General features: G+C 45.1%; 1 long non-coding RNA gene across 10 annotated transcripts in view; it reads left to right on the top strand.

Moving 5' to 3' along the window:
* The first annotated feature begins 3,748 nt into the window (after positions 1–3,748).
* Positions 3,749–18,765, top strand: part of LOC103564304 (uncharacterized) — a 30,914-nt gene continuing 15,897 nt past the window's right edge. For 3 of the 10 annotated variants that reach the window (XR_011541032.1, XR_011541027.1, XR_011541026.1), the window contains exons 1-2: positions 3,772–3,866; positions 17,424–17,652. This is a non-coding gene — a long non-coding RNA (uncharacterized lncRNA). Of the gene's footprint in view, positions 3,867–17,423; positions 17,653–18,765 lie in introns of all 10 variants that reach the window. The other 7 variants (XR_011541031.1, XR_548037.2, XR_011541029.1 and 4 more) reach the window with 5 other exon arrangements.

An 18,765-nucleotide genomic window follows, 5' to 3' on the forward strand; every position in this document is an offset into this window, starting at 1 on the left:
CAGAGGCTTTCCCTAAGGCTTCTGTGAGCCTGTAGGGTTTCCCCCTAGGCTACTAAGCTGGGTCTCTGGAACTCTCTCCAGCCCCAGTCCTCTCCGAGATCTCCGGCAATCCCTAGCCTCACCGGGTGGGCAACGGCAGCTGGGGGTCGCCCCGCCCTCTGGGCTTCTCTCCGGGCCTCTGCCGGGAGCTCTGAATGCTCAGCGTGGCCCCTCTGCTACCGGCAGACAGAGAGTTTTGTCTGCTGCCTGGCGGAGCTCCGGCGCTTCCCCTCCGGGTCGCCGGACCCGCCTTTGGAAGTTCCCCCGCCCCGGTCCTCTCCGAGATCTCCGGCAATCCCTAGTCCCACGGGGCGGGCAACGGCAGCTGGGGGACGCCCCGCCCTCTGGGCTTCTGTCCGAGCCTCTGCCGGGAGCCCTGAATGCTGGGCGTGGCCCCTCTGCTACCGGCAGACAGAGAGTTTTGTCTGCTGCCTGGCGGAGCTCCGGCGCTTCCCCTCCGGGTCGCCGGACCCGCCTTTGAAAGTTCCCCCGCCCCGGTCCTCTCCGAGATCTCCGGCAATCCCTAGTCCCCCGGGGCGGGCGTCTCTCTGGGACCCTCCGGGCGCCCCGAGCACCAGGCCGGGTCTCCCCGCCAATGGCGGGGAGAGACTCTCCCCGCGGGCTCAGGTGTGCAACTCCAAAGTTTCCCTCTGCGTTTAGGAGTAATTGCGGGGGGTTTAAGTAGGGTTCTGGTCACCTGTTTCCACCGTCGCTCCTCTGTTGTGTTCTCGCTCCTGCCCTAGATGTGTGTGGATCCTCTGGGGGCGTCCGTTGGAAGAAAGCCGCTTGCGGGTACTAGGCTGCCCGTCGGGGTCGGAGAGTTTTCACCTATTTCCACATCCTCCCGGAGGAAAGTCCGTCCGCCTTCCGATGTATAGTCGCGTGGGTGTCTCAGACGTCCTGAGATGCTGTCTGGATATCCTTTGTCAAGCGATAAGTGTCCAAATAATTGTAGACTCGAAGGGCGAGAGACAAAGAGGACTACTCATGGCGCCATCTTGGAATTCTCCTGCAATTTGCATTTTTAAAAAGAAGCTTTGAGAGTCGCTCAAAGGAGTGACTCTCTAATGGTAGAATTTCCGACTATCTTCCTTGGAAGAAATAACGATAGCAATCACTGGCACTCTGCTCTGGTCTCTCATGAGGCTGACACGTGCTAAGCACTTGCATGTGTGACTAATTCTCACAACAACCTGCCAAGGGGGTATGAGCATCCCCATTCAGAAAAGGAAACTACAATTCAGATGAAGTTATTAAAGATACTCACTAGGCCAAGGGAGATTAGAACCTAGGTATGTCTCGCTTCCAAGCCCTAACCTTTTCTGGCGCTCTGGCTGCTTGCCTAAAAGGAGATGATAGGGTCCTGTGGTGAGCTGGTCTCCTTGCTGCTGGACGGTTCCCTCCATCTGCTACACCAGGGACAGATACTGCATGCACCTGGCAAGGAAAGGAGAAAGAGGCAGGACTTGGCACGTTCCTCCAGAACAAGGACCCTGGTCACTTCTGTGGTCTCCACTTTACCCATTTGGAGGGCCTTCTGCCACTCAAGTAGAGTTTCTCACGTAGAAGGATTTCCTCAAGTGAAGGAATCAAAAAGCAGGACCAGGCCCCAGGACTTACTGTGACATCTTTACACTGACCCGCACCCACAAACTACTTCATGCTGAGTGGTCTTTTCAAATTGCCTTCAGGTGTTAGTTTAAGAGAGTAGATAGAACAGGAAAGCTAAAAAGATTTTTAAGATTTAGTAAAAGGGAACGACTGATACCCCTCAGGCCCTGTAATAATGCCCTATGAACCTGTCAGTTTGCAGCAAGGTGACAAGAGCAGCTGAGGGGAACCTTTGTCCCATGGTTTATGGTCATAGACTTGGTTCACTGTGATGAATCAACTAGTTTGAGTTATTAGAAAAATGAAATGGAATGTTTGCCCTGGTTCCAGAATTTCTAAATGCCCCGGCAGGATAAAAGGTCCTTTTCTGTGTCTATTTCATTTTAGAACACGCGTAATGGTTCCAGGAAGCATCTTGTCCTGACTTTATCAGAGCTTTAAACAAATGTCATGACCGGTTTTAATTTAATGATTAATGTTAGCCATTTAAATATTGTAGATCTTTTCTTGTCCTTGCTAAACTTGCCCACAGATGGGGACTTTCTTGTTATAAATGCAGATACCCAATATCACTTAGAAAATGGAAAGAAAAAAAAAGCTTGTCTACAGCCAATTAGGCTTCATCATCATAATTTCTCTGGTTTTGTAACGTTTGTTTATTGGATTTTGAGGGTAATTGTTGCCATTTCTGATATCCAGAGTCATAAAATCTTCAGCCTCATGTTTTCCTGCAAGAGAAAGTGGTGACCCTGGGAAATACGTTCTTCCTTACCAGATCCCATCTCAGTTATGAATGAGATATTCGAAGATCCAGACCCAAACATGTAAATCAGTTTGTACACATTCAAAGAAAAGCTCTCATACATTTTCTAAAAACCCACACATTAATATTGCTTACTTTCCAGTGTGGGTAAACGGGGGTCTGAGAGATCTCCTCAGAGCAGGCTGGAGTTAAATAATATTGCATGTTTTTCATTTTACTGTGATGAATGCAGAGCTATTAAATAACCTTTTAAAGAGTTGGTGTAATTATCTGTAAACAGTAATGTTACAAAAAAAAAGGTCAAGTTGTCCTGCCATTAGATGTTTATGGATATAAACTGGATTTATGTTTCCATAAAACAGGCACCGACTAACTAGATTAATTCTCCACAAACTAAACCAACTGTAGTAATATTTAGACACAATAAAATGATACCAATTAAAACAATTTTATTTTTTGTGTCATATTGATTAATGGCGCACTAAAATGAACCAGAGACCTTAAACTCAGAATGGTTGGCAAAAGGCATCCACATCTCAATATTATTACCAACAAGAAGAGCAGTTAAGTGAGATGGCTGTGCAATAGTATGAATATTTAATTAATAATTAGTCATGTAATTTCTCCTCAGGAATTATTATCCCTCAAACTGGTTTGTGAATTTAATTATTAGCAGCCTTTTTGTTTCCATGTCCCCTCATTACTGTCAGGATTGATGTAACATAAACTTCATTAAAAATTAAAGCAAGAGTCTTAATTACAAGGCTACCCTGACTGAAGTTAGAATTAGCCAAGTCAGTGATGTGCAAATGAGTGCATTATTTAAGAAACATGCTGGAAGTAGTTATGCTAATGTAGAAGGTTCTCGGTAGCAGACCTTTCCACTTGCAGTTGCATATTCATTAAATGCACTATGCAAATTTAATGTAGCAGTCTTAGTAATGCGTTGTTAATTTATTCAGATTTATTGAGTACGACTTGTAAAAAAAGTACAAATTTAATTACTCTATCTAGTAAGGATGATATTAGGAGATAGCAGAGGTTTAAAATGTGTTGATCTGGATTACCGCAGTTTGATGGAAGACGTGGTATCAAAGGACACAATTTTGATAACTGGGCTTGAAAGAATATTTGATTTACTTATGGAATGATCTAAGAAATCACTAAAATTGCACATGTTCCTTCCCAATAGGAAAGTAAAAAAGTCTCGGTTGTATTAACTTAAGAGCTAAAGCAGTGCTGAGTCCACAGCCTAATGGTCGTAATGACTCTACAGAGACCAGTAAAGGTTATGGATTGAGATCCGCGCGAAGCAAACTGTCTTTGTGGAAAGTTCATTGGCGGTTGCCCGCGCCTCCGCGGTGCGCAGACGGCGGCGGGCGCAGCCACGGGAAGCCTCGCTCTGCTCTCCAGCGATGCGCCCTGGCGCCCGGGCAGGGTGCCATCTTTTAGGGTGAGTGCATGCTTGGGCTCGGTTTTCCAGGGAGGCCAAACCCAGGCCACCGTTTAGAAATTGTGTTCTTTAAAAGAGAGACGTGACCCACGCCCGCACCAGACGCCCTGGCGTCTCACTTAGTGGACACGGCTGGGCCTGCTCTTTACACGTCCGCGCTCACCTAATTCCTCAAAAAATCCTGCAGTGTAGGTTTTCTCATCCCCATTTTACAGATGAGAAAACCGAGGCTGAGACTGGAACAGTAATTGACGCAGGTGGAAGAGCTGGGATTCAAATCTGGACCAGTGTTCCTCCCTCCCAGATTTCACCGCCGCCTCCCCACCCCCTTTCCCTGGGCCGTGTCTCTCCCTCTCTCCTCTCCCTCCCTCTTCCTGGCCTTTGCCTTGTTTGTGTTTTGCCCCCTCCCATCCTCTGTCTTCATCTCTTCTCCTTTCCTTTCAGAAATTCCTCTCATCTTGCAGCTCTCTCCCACTCTTTCAGCCGCTCCTTCCACCCTCTCTCCTCTCCCTCCTTATGCTCTTCCTTTCTCTCTTCCCCTCCCTCTGTCCTCTCTCCCTTCCTTTTCCTCTCACACTTCTGTGGTCCCTTAATATCTTTTCCATTCACTCCCTGACTCGTTCATATATATACACATAGGTGTGTAGATATAATTTAAAAACTGGAATTGGCTGACCTTTTAAACAAATGCTACAAATATATAGGTTAGGTTGGAATGAAACTGTTTAAAGTTCAACAAAACACCCGGTGACCACCCCATTAAGACTGTGGCAGGAGCTAAACTCAGAGAATCCTGTCTTCCACCCAAGGCTGGGAGACCACTGTGCATGTCTCTACTGGCAGCTTGGTCACTTAGAGCCCCCCACTCAGCTTTTAAAATTTTTAACAGTTTCTTGGCCTTTATAAGCACAAAAGATGTCTAGTATGTTTTTTAATACTATTGATGTTTTATCTTGGTTTTGCGGGCTACTGCTTCAAATTGGTAAATCTTTTGGAGAAAAATCAATACACGCTTTACTGAGCTCCATTGATGAACGGGCCAAATTATTACTAACCACGTTGAGTGCCTGGTTCTCAGCACCCATCTCTGGAGGCAATCCAAGCTCTCTGATGTATTCAAACAGTCTGACCTGTATAGATTGATCTCTGTCTGACTGAGGGAGAAGGTAAGCACCTCATCGTAAGGGAAGCATGTGAATTGATCACAGGCTGAAGCTTGGATGTCTATATAAAGATCTTTCTTAATAATTTAATAAGGATCCAAGGAATTAGTTAGGTGGCAGAGCAATTGTTCTGGGTCTCCTGTGTAAATCTTTTCATTTTGTGGCCACATCTGAAGGCAACCTAGCTCCAGCCAGCCGCTTCCTGGCTGCTGTCCATTGCTCCATTTAATACATGCCGTTCTGTCTTGGATCATGCTTAACTCTCTGTTTCTGTGTGTGTGTGTGTGTGTGTTTCTGCCACTGGATTGCAAACTTCTGGGAAGCAGGGACTGACCTTGTTAGTTTTTGGGTAGTGGCAGTGGTGTGCTGGTAAATGCTTCAAAACCAGCTCCCTAAAAAAATAATAACTCCTGGTTTGTAGCGTTTGCCGATTTCCTTAGTAAACGTCCCCTCCATGTCAATTTCAAGCTACCAACATAATGTCACTAAACGTGGAGTTGGGAAGAGAGAAGCAGTGGCATGTGTGTCCGCTCACCACACAGGTACAGTGGGTGTAAATAACCTCAAGAGCAGATATAGCAGTAAAATGTCATAAAATACATAGAAAGTGATGGATTTTGCATATTTATTACTTTTGCTTTTAATGTAATTTATTTAATTGTACATTTATGTAATTTTTAATAATGTTTGGGTCTAACAGTGGGCTCACAAAATTCCCCCAAATTCGACAACTGGCTCCAGCTCACCTGCAGAAGAAACAGATTTGCTGTTAAAAACCCCACCACAACCAATAACAAAAAACCTGGAGCTCTCTCTCCTACTGAAGTGTTGCTTTGTCATTTCTATTAGGAGGAGGGAACCTAACCCCAAAATAAGATTTTGAGTTGGCTCATGCGAAAAGAAAATCTGTAATTTCGTAGCATCTGCTGGGATTTTTGCTGCAAAAGGTTGGCATCTTGAAGCAGAAAGGAAAGTTTTGTTAGTGATGGCAGAGATGTGGGCATGTCTATCACCTGGGTATATGAGACAAGAGAGGGGAGGGAATCAATAAGGAGGTTTTTAATATTTAGCGCAAGATGTATGTGGTTCTGGCACCACATACACCAGGTGCAGTGCTGGGTGCCAGGGATACAATGATAAATGTCACTGCAAGTCTCCTGGTCTGGGGATCAGGGTGGACTCCCTGAAGGAGGGACAATTGCGAAGTCCAGACAAAACAAGGGGCAGAGTTCAGGGCAGAGCCTGGCCCTGAGCCTGGAAAGACCTTGGTCCGTTCACTGAAAAGCAAAGAAGACCAGGTGGCTGGTATGCAGTGGCCCATGGGAGAAGAGTGTGACACGAAGCTGGTAGGTGTCACCGGGAGCCAAGTGACCCCATCGCTTGTGGGCTGTGCTGAAGATTCGAAACAGAATTGGAAACGACCTTTTGAGGCATCTAGGATTACCCCTCCGTACCTCACCACCCACACTATGTGACCCTGGCTTGTTCGTCTGTCTTGCCTGTTAGGCAGTAAACTCCTGAAGGGCAGGACCAGGTATCAAGAGGGCCAGCACAAGGTTGAGTCCATATTTAGCAGGGACTAAATAAAAAGTTCATGGAAGTGAATGAATGGATGCGTCGCTGCCCTCACCCGCTTACAGGTTTGGGTCCGGGGTTCAGGCATGAGCTGACTTAGAGGTGGTAGTTCTGACTGAGCCAGATCTGAGACCTATTGGAGAGCCTGAGACCGCAGGACTTCCCTGCTCTCAAGGATAAGGGACCAGCCCAGCCACGAGTAGACACTCCTTCTCGGCCCTTTGCTTACCAGGACCTCTGGGAGCTTTCTAGGTCCTCATAGGAACTGTGGTCACTGTGACGGGCTCAGACAGGACCTGGGGCTGCCGAGGTGAGCCCTGTGCTCTGGGGAGAAGTGGGAGCCCATGCAGCTTGGAGCTCAGGAGCACCTTCATTGCTCTACCAGTCCCTAAGGCATGTTTGGTGTGATTTCAGGGGACCTAAGACTGCCACGCCCTTCCCTACCGCTGGCTCCTGCACCTGCTGCTAGAGGCTGAAATTTCCCCTTTGAGGACTGAGGACCCTGAATCCTTGGGAATGTAAATCCCTTAGACTAGGAGAAATAATAAGAAAGGATGATTTCTTGAGCCCCGCCTCTATGATAGGCTCTGTGCCGGGCACTTTACCTGCTTCATCTCACTATCCCTCAGGACAACACCGTGAGATAGAAAACATTATTAATCCCATTTACGGAGAAGAACACTGAGGTAGCAAAAGGTTAAAGAACTTATCTGAGAAGTATAATTGGTAATAGAGCAGGGACCAAAGCAAGTGTTTCTGATGTAAAGCCCGTCTATTCAAAGGCACGTCTGTCTAGCATTGTGCTGCCATTTAATTTGGGGGCTGGAAGAGGCAGCAAAGGGTCAGTTCTATCCAGCATTCCCAAATTTCCCCAAGGAACGGAATCACATGGGGGTACTTGTTAATCACGGTGCCTTCTAGGCTGCTCCATGGGGTTTAGAAATGCATGAGTCCGGGAGCAGGTCCTGGAGTTTGTATTTAACGAGGTGGTTTTTTTCCGGGAATTTTGGGAAACACTAGTGAATAGGAACGATCTGTATGCCCTTTCCTCAGGACTGAAGCATACCAAGATGTTGGCCCAAACACCTGTTCTCTATTCCTATCCCATAAAGGAAGAACTGACTTTGATCTACCCAGAAATTCATTCAAACATTAATCGAGGAAATCAATTTGTCAAAGTCATATGTGCCATCAGGGGAAGCTGGAGGGTGAAGGACGATCAGAAGACAGATGACTGGTGAGCTGTGTAGCAACTGGATCTGGGGGCAGGTTGCCTACAAAATGGCTAATGCGTGGGTCTCCCACCAGTTCCTCAACCTTCCTGAGCCTTGGTTTTCTAATCTGCAAAATGGTGAGAATGATAGCACCATGATAAAAGTGTGAAGATTAGGTGAGAACTGGCCTGGAACAGCCGGGTGGTGAGAGTGTAGATTCTGGTTCCACCACACCCAGGTTCATGTCTTAGCTATGCCACTCACTCTCTGGGTGCCTTTGGGTAAGTTACTTAACTTCTCTGCTTCAATTTCCTCTTGTGTAAATAAGGAATAAAAATAGGACCTACCACAGGCTTGCTGTAAAGACTCATTGTGAAGTACTTAGTACAGTGCTAGGCAAACAGTAGGTGTTCTCATAATATCTGCTGGATCGTTATCAGACGTTGGTACATGGTAGGTCCTAATACGTATGATTTTCCCTTCAGATGATGGACCTGGTCCTAAAGGCTGGGTTTGGCACATGGTCCCTCTACCAGTTGACTCTGTAGTAAAAAGTGAAAATTGCATATTACCTTTACAGTAATGATTTGAGAGAAAAAACAGAGGCCACTCAAAGAGAGTTGTTTCAACCCTTGACTCACTTTGCCCTTGAGGCTGAAGTGGAGGGCGTACCTGTCCTTCCAGAGGAAGATGGTGAAGCAGGCCCCCCTCTTGTCGTTGCTGTTGAGCAAGTCATTTCTCCTTTCTGAGCTTAGTTCCCACGTTTATAAAAGGTTCCTTCTAGCTCTGAAATCCTATGATTCAATGATAAATACTCCTTGAGCCTAACCTTCAAATGTCGGTCACTTTGCTGGAAATTCGGAGACTGAGAAGAAATCACCAGGGAGATTGGGTCCTGATGACTTTGTACTCAGCAAGTAACCTTTTTATTTAAGACCCCTCAGTCATATAGATTTTCAAATGTGTGTGGCTTTGCTTAGCTTGTCCTCCTGAAATGATGGTCTTAATCATAAATTCTAATTGGAACAGGATCCACCTCAATTTATTCTTAATGCCTCAGAAAAGCAGAACTGTTTCTAGGAATAAATTGAGATGGATTCTATTCCAATTAACGGTTTGACTCAGTTAAAGTGTTGTTAACCCGCTGCTGTCCTCTGATAACCATCCAATTCATGGATGGCAAGTTGTTGGCCTCGCCAGAACAAGCAAGGAGACGGGAGCCACCTCACGGTGGTCACCACTCTGAGGGGTGTGGACTCGATTCTGTCCTCTCCACCTTACTCCTTCTCCGGCCTTGGAGATTCAAGGGGCACTATCAGCTTGCTTTGAGCTGTCGCTGGATTGAGCTACTCTCTCTAAACTGGAAGTAGGATGTTCTCACCCTATTCAGATGGATTCTGTATCAGTCAGTGCTCTCCGGAGAAACAGAACCAATAGGATGTATATACACATAAAGAGAGACTTATTTTAAGGAATTGGCTCATGTGATTGTAGGGGCTGGCAAGTCTGAAACGTGTAATGCAGGCTGGCAGGCTAGAAACTCAGCACTTCTATATTACAGCCTTGAGGCAAAATTCCTGCTTCTCCAGGAAACCTCAGTTTTTCCTCTTAAGGTCTTCACTTGATTGCATGAGCCTTTCCCACATTATGGAGGATAAACTCCTTTACTTAAAGCCAACTTATTGTAGATATTAATGACAACTACAAAATACCTTCACAGACGCACCTAGACTAGTGTTTGACTGAACGACTGGGCATTGTAGCCTAGCCAAATGGACACATAAAATTAACCGTCACAGATTCCATGAATTATATTTCCAGTCTCCAGGAGGAATTTGCCTAAACTCGAGATTGGGTGTAAAGAAAGGCAGCAGGCATGGGGCATTGTGACTCGGAGGGTCATGCAGTGCTACCTGCCACAGAGTCTAGTATTTCTGTTAGATGCCCCTCCCACACCACACCCCTCACCTGTGCCTCCAGGTAGGTTCCTCCTAAGGCAGGAGTCAAGATACTTTGTTGGGCAAAGTCAGGGCCACTTCTCTTTGAAGGTCCAGTTATGTTAGGCTCATAGTAATTCCTAAGCCCTCAGATGCCAAAGGAAGGGAGAATTGACACTACCTAGAGAGTTCTATAAACCAGTAGGTAAATATTCATGATTGAACACCCAGCCTGGCAGGCACACTCAGGAGATTTTTACCAAAATAGAGCCTCAGAATTTCCATTTCCACTGGGCAAACAGGAAAATGAGATGATGCGAAATTGATGTGTGTGGAAAGTAGAGTGATTGGGCATTTACATCTATTTAATTAAGGAACACATTGTAACCTCTATTTACTTCTGTTTAATTACGGAATTGCTCATTTCAGAGGGGATATCACGCTGGGCCTTCTACTACTTTTGTGATTCAAAGCTCAACTAAGGATGTACAGGAAATGGTTTGGTGATCTTAGTTCAGTCCCTAATGATGAGAGCTTCCTATTAGAAAGCCAATAAACCATGCTGCCAGACTTGCAAAGGAGAGGACAGGGGCTTATCAAGAAAATGATCTCCTCAAGACAGAGGAGGTCATTCCTGAGAATGTATGTTATTCTAGAATAATTCTAGTCAAAAGTTAGAACCACGATGGCTTCTTTGTAGAATTGCCAACCATTATTTGAGTAGGAAAAGAAAGAGCCAAGGAAAATTATTAGAGCTTTATAGGCTCCTAACTTATATGAAATTTATTTAGCATGTTAACCAAGCTAAAATTGCCCCCCCCAGGCAAACAATTGGCGCTGCCTTGGCAGAGGCAGAAAGGGTAAGAGGGAAGACAGAAAGTGAGGGGGTGTTTTTTCTATATATGTGATAGTTCTCATCCTACTTTGTTGTTGTTTGTTGTTAGGTGTTGATTACATTTTTGCTCCTCAAAGGAGGTATTTCAGAACCACCATGACTCATTATTTCATTTGACGTTTTGTTCTCCTTTTTGGCGTTGCCTTAAGAAACGTCCCTAGAGTAACTCTGTTCTTTTTGAGTTCTGTGAGTCACAGCTAAGCAGAACAGGAGAATGGAAGAAGGGCTATTCAAGAAGGAAGGAGGGGAAGAAATGGTGAATAATTCTGGGGAGTTGCGGGGGAAGGTCTGGGGTCTCCATCATACTTGCTGACCCCTCTTTATCCCGCTAGATCCCTTATCTCCATTAAACATCACTATTAGCTGTCTAATGGGATAAAGTAATCAGTGGGGTACCAGCCTCCTCAGTGTCCTCCCACCAGATGGCCTTTGAGCAGTGGTCTTTTGGAGATAACTCTCTCCACCCTTGTTTAAGTCAAAGCGGAGAATGGTATGACACCAGGAGATGAAATACTGCCTTGATTGCTGGTTATTTTTGCATGTGTGTAGATTTTTTTTGAAGAAGAAGAAGATTGGCCCTGAGCTAACATCTGTGCCCATCTTCCTCTAGTTTATATGTGGGACGCCTGCCACAGCATGGCTTGATAAGCCATGCATAGGTCCGCACCCGGGATCCAAGCCGGCAAACCCCAGGCTGCTGAAGTAGAATGGTCGAACTTAACCACTACACCACCAGGCTTGCCCCACAAGTGTCTAGATTTAACTGCTCTAGAGCAGGGGCCACACCTTATACCTGTGTGATGACCTCCTAGCACCTTGTCAGTGCTTTGCACATTGTGAGCGCTGGATTAATGCAAAAAGGATGGGTGAATGCTTGGCTCCTGTAAAGTTTTTGTTTTTTCTTAAACTCACCATACCTTCTTCTCTCACTTCCTGGAGTACCCCCTACTCTCTCTTCAGCATGTATCCAAGCCCCAGCTATTTGCCAAGGCCCAGAGCAAGTCCCTCTACTTCCGTGAACTCTTTCAGACGTGCCTGGGTTTAGCAAGAAATCCTACCACCAAAGACCTGCATCCCCTGATGACTGGTGGACAAAAAGCAATCTGGTACTTATGACTTTTTGTTTTTTCTTAAATATATGTCGTGTCTCCTCAACCGCATACTGACTGTGAGTGACCAACCTCTGGATGCTCCCCTTTCGACACCCCAGCAAATTCACAGCCCCCATGGCATGATGCCGTGTACACAATGGGCTCTCAATTATTGTCTGTGGTCAGTGACACATTTGATGGCTGTCTCACAGACTACACCATAAGCTCCTCAAGGAAAACGGCCAGGCCTGTCTTGTTCAATACTGGATTCCTGGTGCCTGTTATGGGAGATGTTCAGAGAATATTTGTTAAATGAACAGTTGAATAAATTTATGTTTGGGATGAAATGCCTTGCTGTTAAATCTAAAATCATACTATGAATCATACCGTAACATCAGAGTTACTGACCACCTAGTTATTTGAGGAAATACTTTCTCTTCCCTAAAAGGGGATTGAATTTAAACTAATATATAATGAATGTCTCAAGACGTCTGATTAGAGAGTTAATTCAAGAAACTTTTTTTGAGCACCTGTATCTCAAGATACTAGGCTAGATATGGCAGGAATGAAGAGGTGACTAAGGTTCAGTCCTTACCCCAGGAGAACTTAAATCTAGCAGTGGAGTTTGTTAAGGAAGCCAGAAAATGTTACTAATCAGAATGTAATGTGTCATAAGGAGCAAGCAGAGAACTGTGGAGAAATAAAGCACATGTGGTTGGAAGGAAGAGGAAAGATTTGATGGACACAGTAGCTCTTAGGAACGAAAGAGTTGAAATAGGCAGAAATAAAGGAGAAAGGCATTCCAAACAAAGGGGAAAAAACAGTATGCACACAGGTATAAGGGTAGGAAAGGTTATGGGCTACTTATAAAATAGCAAGTGGTTTAGGGATCATGCGGGAAGGAAATGTTGGATTGAGATGGGAAAGTTAGGCTGGGACCAGGTTGTAGGGAGCCTTGCCTGCCACGGTAGGGCGGTTAAAGAACATCTTACAGGTTGTGGGTGGGGGAGCACTTGCTTGTAGATACCAAAATACTCTACTCCCATCAAAACTTTTAGCTTTTCTAATCCACAACTGAAAAGATGCTAATTCTAGTCTATTTGCAGAAGTGGAGATTTGCTCATGAGTCTAAAACACGTGGTGAACTCTTGATAAGTCTTCAACCTCGTCCTATCAATAGTTTTGAGAGTTTCAAACTGTGTTCACTGGAACATTGGAATTCTGCAGAGGTTTACCTGGATTCCATAGTATTTTTTCTGATAGAGTAAATCTCTAGCTTTTTTGTGTGAAGGCACAGATTTATTTATTGATTGATTATAGTTTAAGGTGGTGAGAGACTATTGTTTTTAATTATGACTCCTTTCTGATCAATTACCATTCATTCAATGGCTACTGCCTGCTGCTATGTTAAGGTTACAGTGGTGAGTAAAATGAAGAGATTTAAAGTCTATTATGGATTTTCTAGAGTCTAGTAATAAATTACAATACAAAATAGTCCACAAATTGCACTTTTACGATCTTAGGCAGTGTTGCAGAAATCGTCAGTGTCCACCTAAACCCATCCTCCCCTTTCTTCCCTGGTCTTACAACTGTAGTTGATCTTAGCTACACTACATTTCCCAGCCTCCCTTGCAGTTAGGTTTGGTCATGTGACATTCTTCTTTCCAATAGAACGTGAGCTGGATGCATATGTGCCATTTCTCTATCTGAGCCCTAAGACATTAATTAGATAAGCCTCCTCCAAGGTCTCTTTCTCCCTCCCTCTGGCTGGAACCTGGATATGGCTGAGACCCATCTTCACACATTCAGATGATGATAGTACCCTAGAGGATGGCAGAGCTAGAACTTAGAGGGAACCTTGATCCCTATGTGACTTCAAGGAGGAAGAAAGCCCAATCAGTTTGGAACATTCTTCTCAGAACTGTTATGGAAAGAGAAACAAAGCCCTATATTCTTGAAGCCACTCCCTCTTTTGGTCTTTTTGTTATAGCAGCTTGGCTTAACCTTAATAACATTGAAATTAGTACCATAGGTGTGAGGCTGCCGTAACCCAAACCTAAATTGCATAGTCCTGGCTTAGCAGTCAGATGGGAGATGGTGAGGAAAGAGATATTTTAGGCTAGAAAGCTGGTGACCTGTGTTATACCATGGCAAAATATTTGGTAACACTGTCTCTTCTTATAATTTGAAGACAGACTATGAAATTACCAAAACTATAGCTCTGGAGGAACAAGTTGGAAAGAGCCAGCATGTTAATGTGTATTGTCTTTGCTTTTAGCAAGATATTATGAGAAAGAGATGATTTTAAGCCAGCATTCAAGCAGAGATAGAAGAGAACAGAGAATGCCCAGAAATTTGAAGCCTCAAAAGTTGGAAAAGTAGCTGCTTCAGGAGATAAAATTGTAGTTGCTCAAAGACTTTGGCAAAGATAAAAGTAAAAGTGCTTCCTTCTCACCTGTATGCCTTTTTTCAGATGACTCCAGGGTAGTCACTCTTAAAGGAGAGAGGGAGAGGGGGGGAAAGAGAGAGAGAGAGATAGAAGAGAGAAACTTGGAAAAAGTAGGCTCAAAAACTATGCCTGGGGCCGGCCTGGTGGCACAGCGGTTAAGTTCGCGTATTCTGCTTCTCGGTGGCCCAGGGTTCCCTGGTTCGGATCCTAGGTGCGGACATGGCATCACTTGGCAAGCCATGCTGTGGTAGGTGTCTCACGTATAAAGTAGAGGAAGATGGGCATGGATGTTAGCTCAGGGCCAGTCTTCCTCAGCAAAAAGAAGAGGATTGGCAGTAGTTAGCTCAGGGCTAATCATCCTCAAAAAAAAAAAAAAAGAAAGAAAGAAAGAAAGAAACTACGCCTAAAAAATTCTTTAGGTGGGGCTGGCCCCGTGGCCAAGTGGTTAAGTTCGTGTGCTCCGCTGCAAGTGGCCCAGTGTTTCGTTGGTTCGAATCCTGGGTGCGGACATGGCACTGCTCATCAAACCACGCTGAGGCAGTGTCCCACATGCCACAACTAGAAGGACCCACAACGAAGAATATACAACTATGTACTGGGGGGCTTTGGGGAGAAAAAGGAAAAAATAAAATCTTTAAAAAAAAATGCTTTAGGTGTGGTCACTGTCACATTGGACTAGCTAGAAGCAACTAAGCTTACTAAATTTAAGGTATTGTCAAAGAAACCCTGAGCTCCGCCTGTCATAGCCAAGGGCCAAAAGCCAAGTGCCAGTGCCAGCCTTAAGGCGAGACTCAGGCTCCCAAATCTGAACGAGCAGGGCGTAGCTGTGAAAGGTGTTCAGCCACCAATAAGGGCATATTCCCAACATTCAATTTAGATATGGCTATGGAGGATGAAGGACAAGGAAGGACTTTTTAGAGGGTGAAGCTAGAGACCATGTAGGAAGATAAGTAAGTTTTTCTTGGTGAATATATCCAGGAATCTACCAGAGAATTTCCTCCATGTCAGCAAAGGGGGGATTTTCATTTTTTCCCAGTAGGATTTAATCATTGCTGTCAGCCAGTGGCTGCTCTGTGTTTTCCATGCTATGGTGGTTATCCTGGTTCTGCTCCACCACTGTATATGGGAGGTGGAAGAGATAACATGTCTTTTAGTTTATAGGTTGCCAGACCAAGAAAAACCAAATCTGATCCTGAGAGGACTGTGCCTCTCGCAGAGATCCTGGACTTAGCGCTGGGTGGAACTGGGAGTAATCTTCCTTGGAGAGAGGGCAGTGTGTGGGAGGAAGAGGGTGCACACAGATATGGGAGACCAGAAGGATGGGTGGCAGTGGGCACTGCTCCTTGTCCTCCAACTCCCAGTCCCTCTTCCTTCCATGGGAACAGAGTTGGCCGCCAGCTGCTCAGGGCTGCCGGGCCTCCTTTCAAGTTGTGTGGCCATGTGGCTACATGTTTGCTAATGGAATGTGAGCTCAAGAGATGTTTGTCATTTTTGCTCTGGGACCTGGTGTCCTCCACATTTCCTTTCCCCTTCCCCTGGAACCTGGACATAGTAGAAACCCATCTTCAACTGTGCAGATGATGACAATGCCCTAGAGATGGGAAAGCGACAACTTGGAAGGAATCTGAGTCTTTGAATGGTCATCCTGAACAGGGCCGCCGCCTCAGTACTGTTGCATGAGATAAGCTTCCATATTCTTATGATTCTTGTATCTTTAGGTCTCTTCACCACAGCAGCTTAGCTTCATCTGAACTAATTTACCAGGTAAGAGTGCATTTATTTCCAAGTGGAACCAAGGGTTACATCATAGAATGAACATTTCAACTCTACAGTTTGACCAGTGTGGTGCAAAATGTTTTGTTACTATTCTTTGGTTGTAAAACTCTTGTAAAGCCCAATTGAAAGCCATTAGGCTGAGCTTTGGTCTTATACAACTTTAGAACATCTCACATGGGAGAATGAGATCATAAAATCCTTCAAAATATAATTTTTATTAATACAAAATTTTTAAAGAACTAAGTAAGTGACATAGAATTTGGAGAATGTGAGTGGAAAAGCTCTCATGAAATCCATCCAACAACAAGATCACACCACCAAAAAGTCTGGGAATGACTGACGTAATTTGGATTATTCAAAAAGAACTAATTGTTTTGTTTTTAACCCCATATAAATGACTTTGGGTGGCTTACAATCTGTAAAGCTGGGCAGGAAAGGGCTGTTTCTCTAAACAAGCTTCATGTTATTATACCACCATTTTTACTTGTCCTTCTGCCTGCTATGTCCTTTCTGTTCCCTTCTTTCTCCCATAGTGAAATTCTGCTCATCTTTAAGCCCAGTGCAAGGGTGACCACCTAGGAGAAGACTTCCCTGGTTCCCTCCCCTCTCCCACGCCCTGCTATCCCCACAGCATTTGGTTTGAAGTATTGAGAGAGCATCTTTCATAGCATGTTTCAGTTAGTTGTTGTTCCATGCTACATCAACCATAACTACTTACGGGCAAGGACCTTATGTGTCTCCATCCTTTGTTCTTGGCCCACACCTAAAATAAAGCAGGCTACCCATAAATACTTGTTGAATTAAATGAGTGCCCATTCCCAGGTCTGACACAGTCCCTATACCAAAGGGAGTAGAGCCAGTTGGGTGAGAGGAGGGGTGGCCCTGATGGCAGTCCCCTCTGTGTAATTATCCCCTTCCAGTGAATAATGGGGCTTCAGCTCTGTGTCTGATTCTTTGATGAAGATGAAACTATTTAATCAGGTTTGGTTGCTTATCTCATCATCTCCCCACATCACACCCTTCCTGACGAGTTCATTAGCTGGAAGAAAAATTGACGACCTCGTTAGTTCTGCACATTGGTTCACTTAGGACAAATTGGAGCTTTAGAATGTTGCTCAACTCTGACCCATGGTGGGACAAGGTCTCATTCTCGGGATTGTTTGCATACACTGTGCCCTTGGTGCCTTTGTGTGATGGGTTGCCCAGGAAATTTCTGTTTGAAATAGTGTCTTTTCCGATGTAAATATCCGTCTCAGGTTTCTTCTCATCCTGCTCAGTGAGGAATACACCATTCCCTCATGGTGCTAAGTGTAGGCTCACCTTCTCTCCACTCCCCCACCTCAAATATTTTCTCTCTGCTACCCACTGAAATCCTCTCATCCTCTATGGCTTAGTTTACTTACTGGCCCCACCCCCATGCAGGAGACATTCACTGCATCCTTGGGGTCCTATCTCAGGTGAATTTGGAAGTAGCTGGAGCAACCAAAGGACCAGGACAGGAAAAATAAATCAGGACCATGGACAAGGACTGGAGAAAGGCACGTGGTGGCAGGGACTGCTGGCCTGTGTAAACTTGACCAAGGATCTGACACACCAAGTCTGCAGAAGTGGAAGGTGTGGCCAGTTCTGGCACTGTCCAGGGGACCCAGTTTGGCACTGAGCACAGTGGCCAGAAGAGCCTGGGCGGTAAGTGATCCTGAGGGTTAGAGGTAGAGGTTCAAGCGTTGTGGTCCTGGATGATGCTCTATTCCCTCTTCCTCAAATGTTCTTTCTCCCCCTCTAACTTCACCCTATTCTCCTGACAAATTCCTGTGCAGTTTTTAAAAGCCAGCTTTTTCTAGAAAGCCTTTCCTGTCATCCTCCCTGACATTGTTGGCCACTCCCATCTCTGTGTCAGCTCTCCATCTTGAACACATTTTAGTGCTGCGTTTGTCACACAGTGGTGTGATTATTCATGAAAAGGTAAGTTTCTTCTGCTTTCCAGAGAGCTCTTGAGAGTACAGATTTTTTTTCCTCCCGTGTATCCTGAGTACCAAACATAGGCCTGCCAACTAGTAACCATTAAATAATTATCTGTTAAATAAAAGAATGAGTGAATGAATGGTGGGACACCAGCTTGCAGCAGGAGGGTGTAGCCACAAAAGAATGGGGTAAGCATGGGCTCAATGGAGCTTCAAGGCTCCTGCCGAAGTCCAACTCTCAACTTTCGTAATATTGGTGCAGTGGAGTGTAATGCAAGGAAACTGAGGCAGACATCCAGTCCCATGGCTTGGACCAGCATTGTATCTTCTAAAAATGTTGACTTGGGTTTTTTTTTCTTTTTTTTTTTTGAGGAAGATTATCCCTGAGCTAACATCTGCTGCCAATCCTCCTATTTTTGCTGAGGAAGACTGGCCCTGAGCTAAGATTTGTACCCATCTTCCTCTAATGTATATGTGGGACACCTGCCACAGCATGGCTTGATAAGCGGTGTGTAGGTCCACACCCGGGATCCAAACTGGCGAACCCTGGGCCGCCGAAGCGGAACATGCGAACTTAACTGCTGCACCACTGGGCTGACCCCTTGACTTCGGTATTAACTGAATTATTATTAAATGTTTTTGACAGATGATAACATTATTGACCCTGGTTCCGCTGCTTCTTTTCACTGGGAGACTGTGTTTATACTGGGTTAGCTCTTCAATAGCTTCTTTTTCATTTTTTCCATTAAAAAAGATGGCTATAGCTTCATATGCTGCACACAGGCACATGGCTCATTGCTGGGCTAAACCTAGACGTCTAGGACCTTGCAGGCCAGCA

This window comes from Equus przewalskii, chromosome 1 (genome assembly GCF_037783145.1).
Source record: "Equus przewalskii isolate Varuska chromosome 1, EquPr2, whole genome shotgun sequence".
NCBI lineage: Eukaryota > Metazoa > Chordata > Mammalia > Perissodactyla > Equidae > Equus > Equus przewalskii.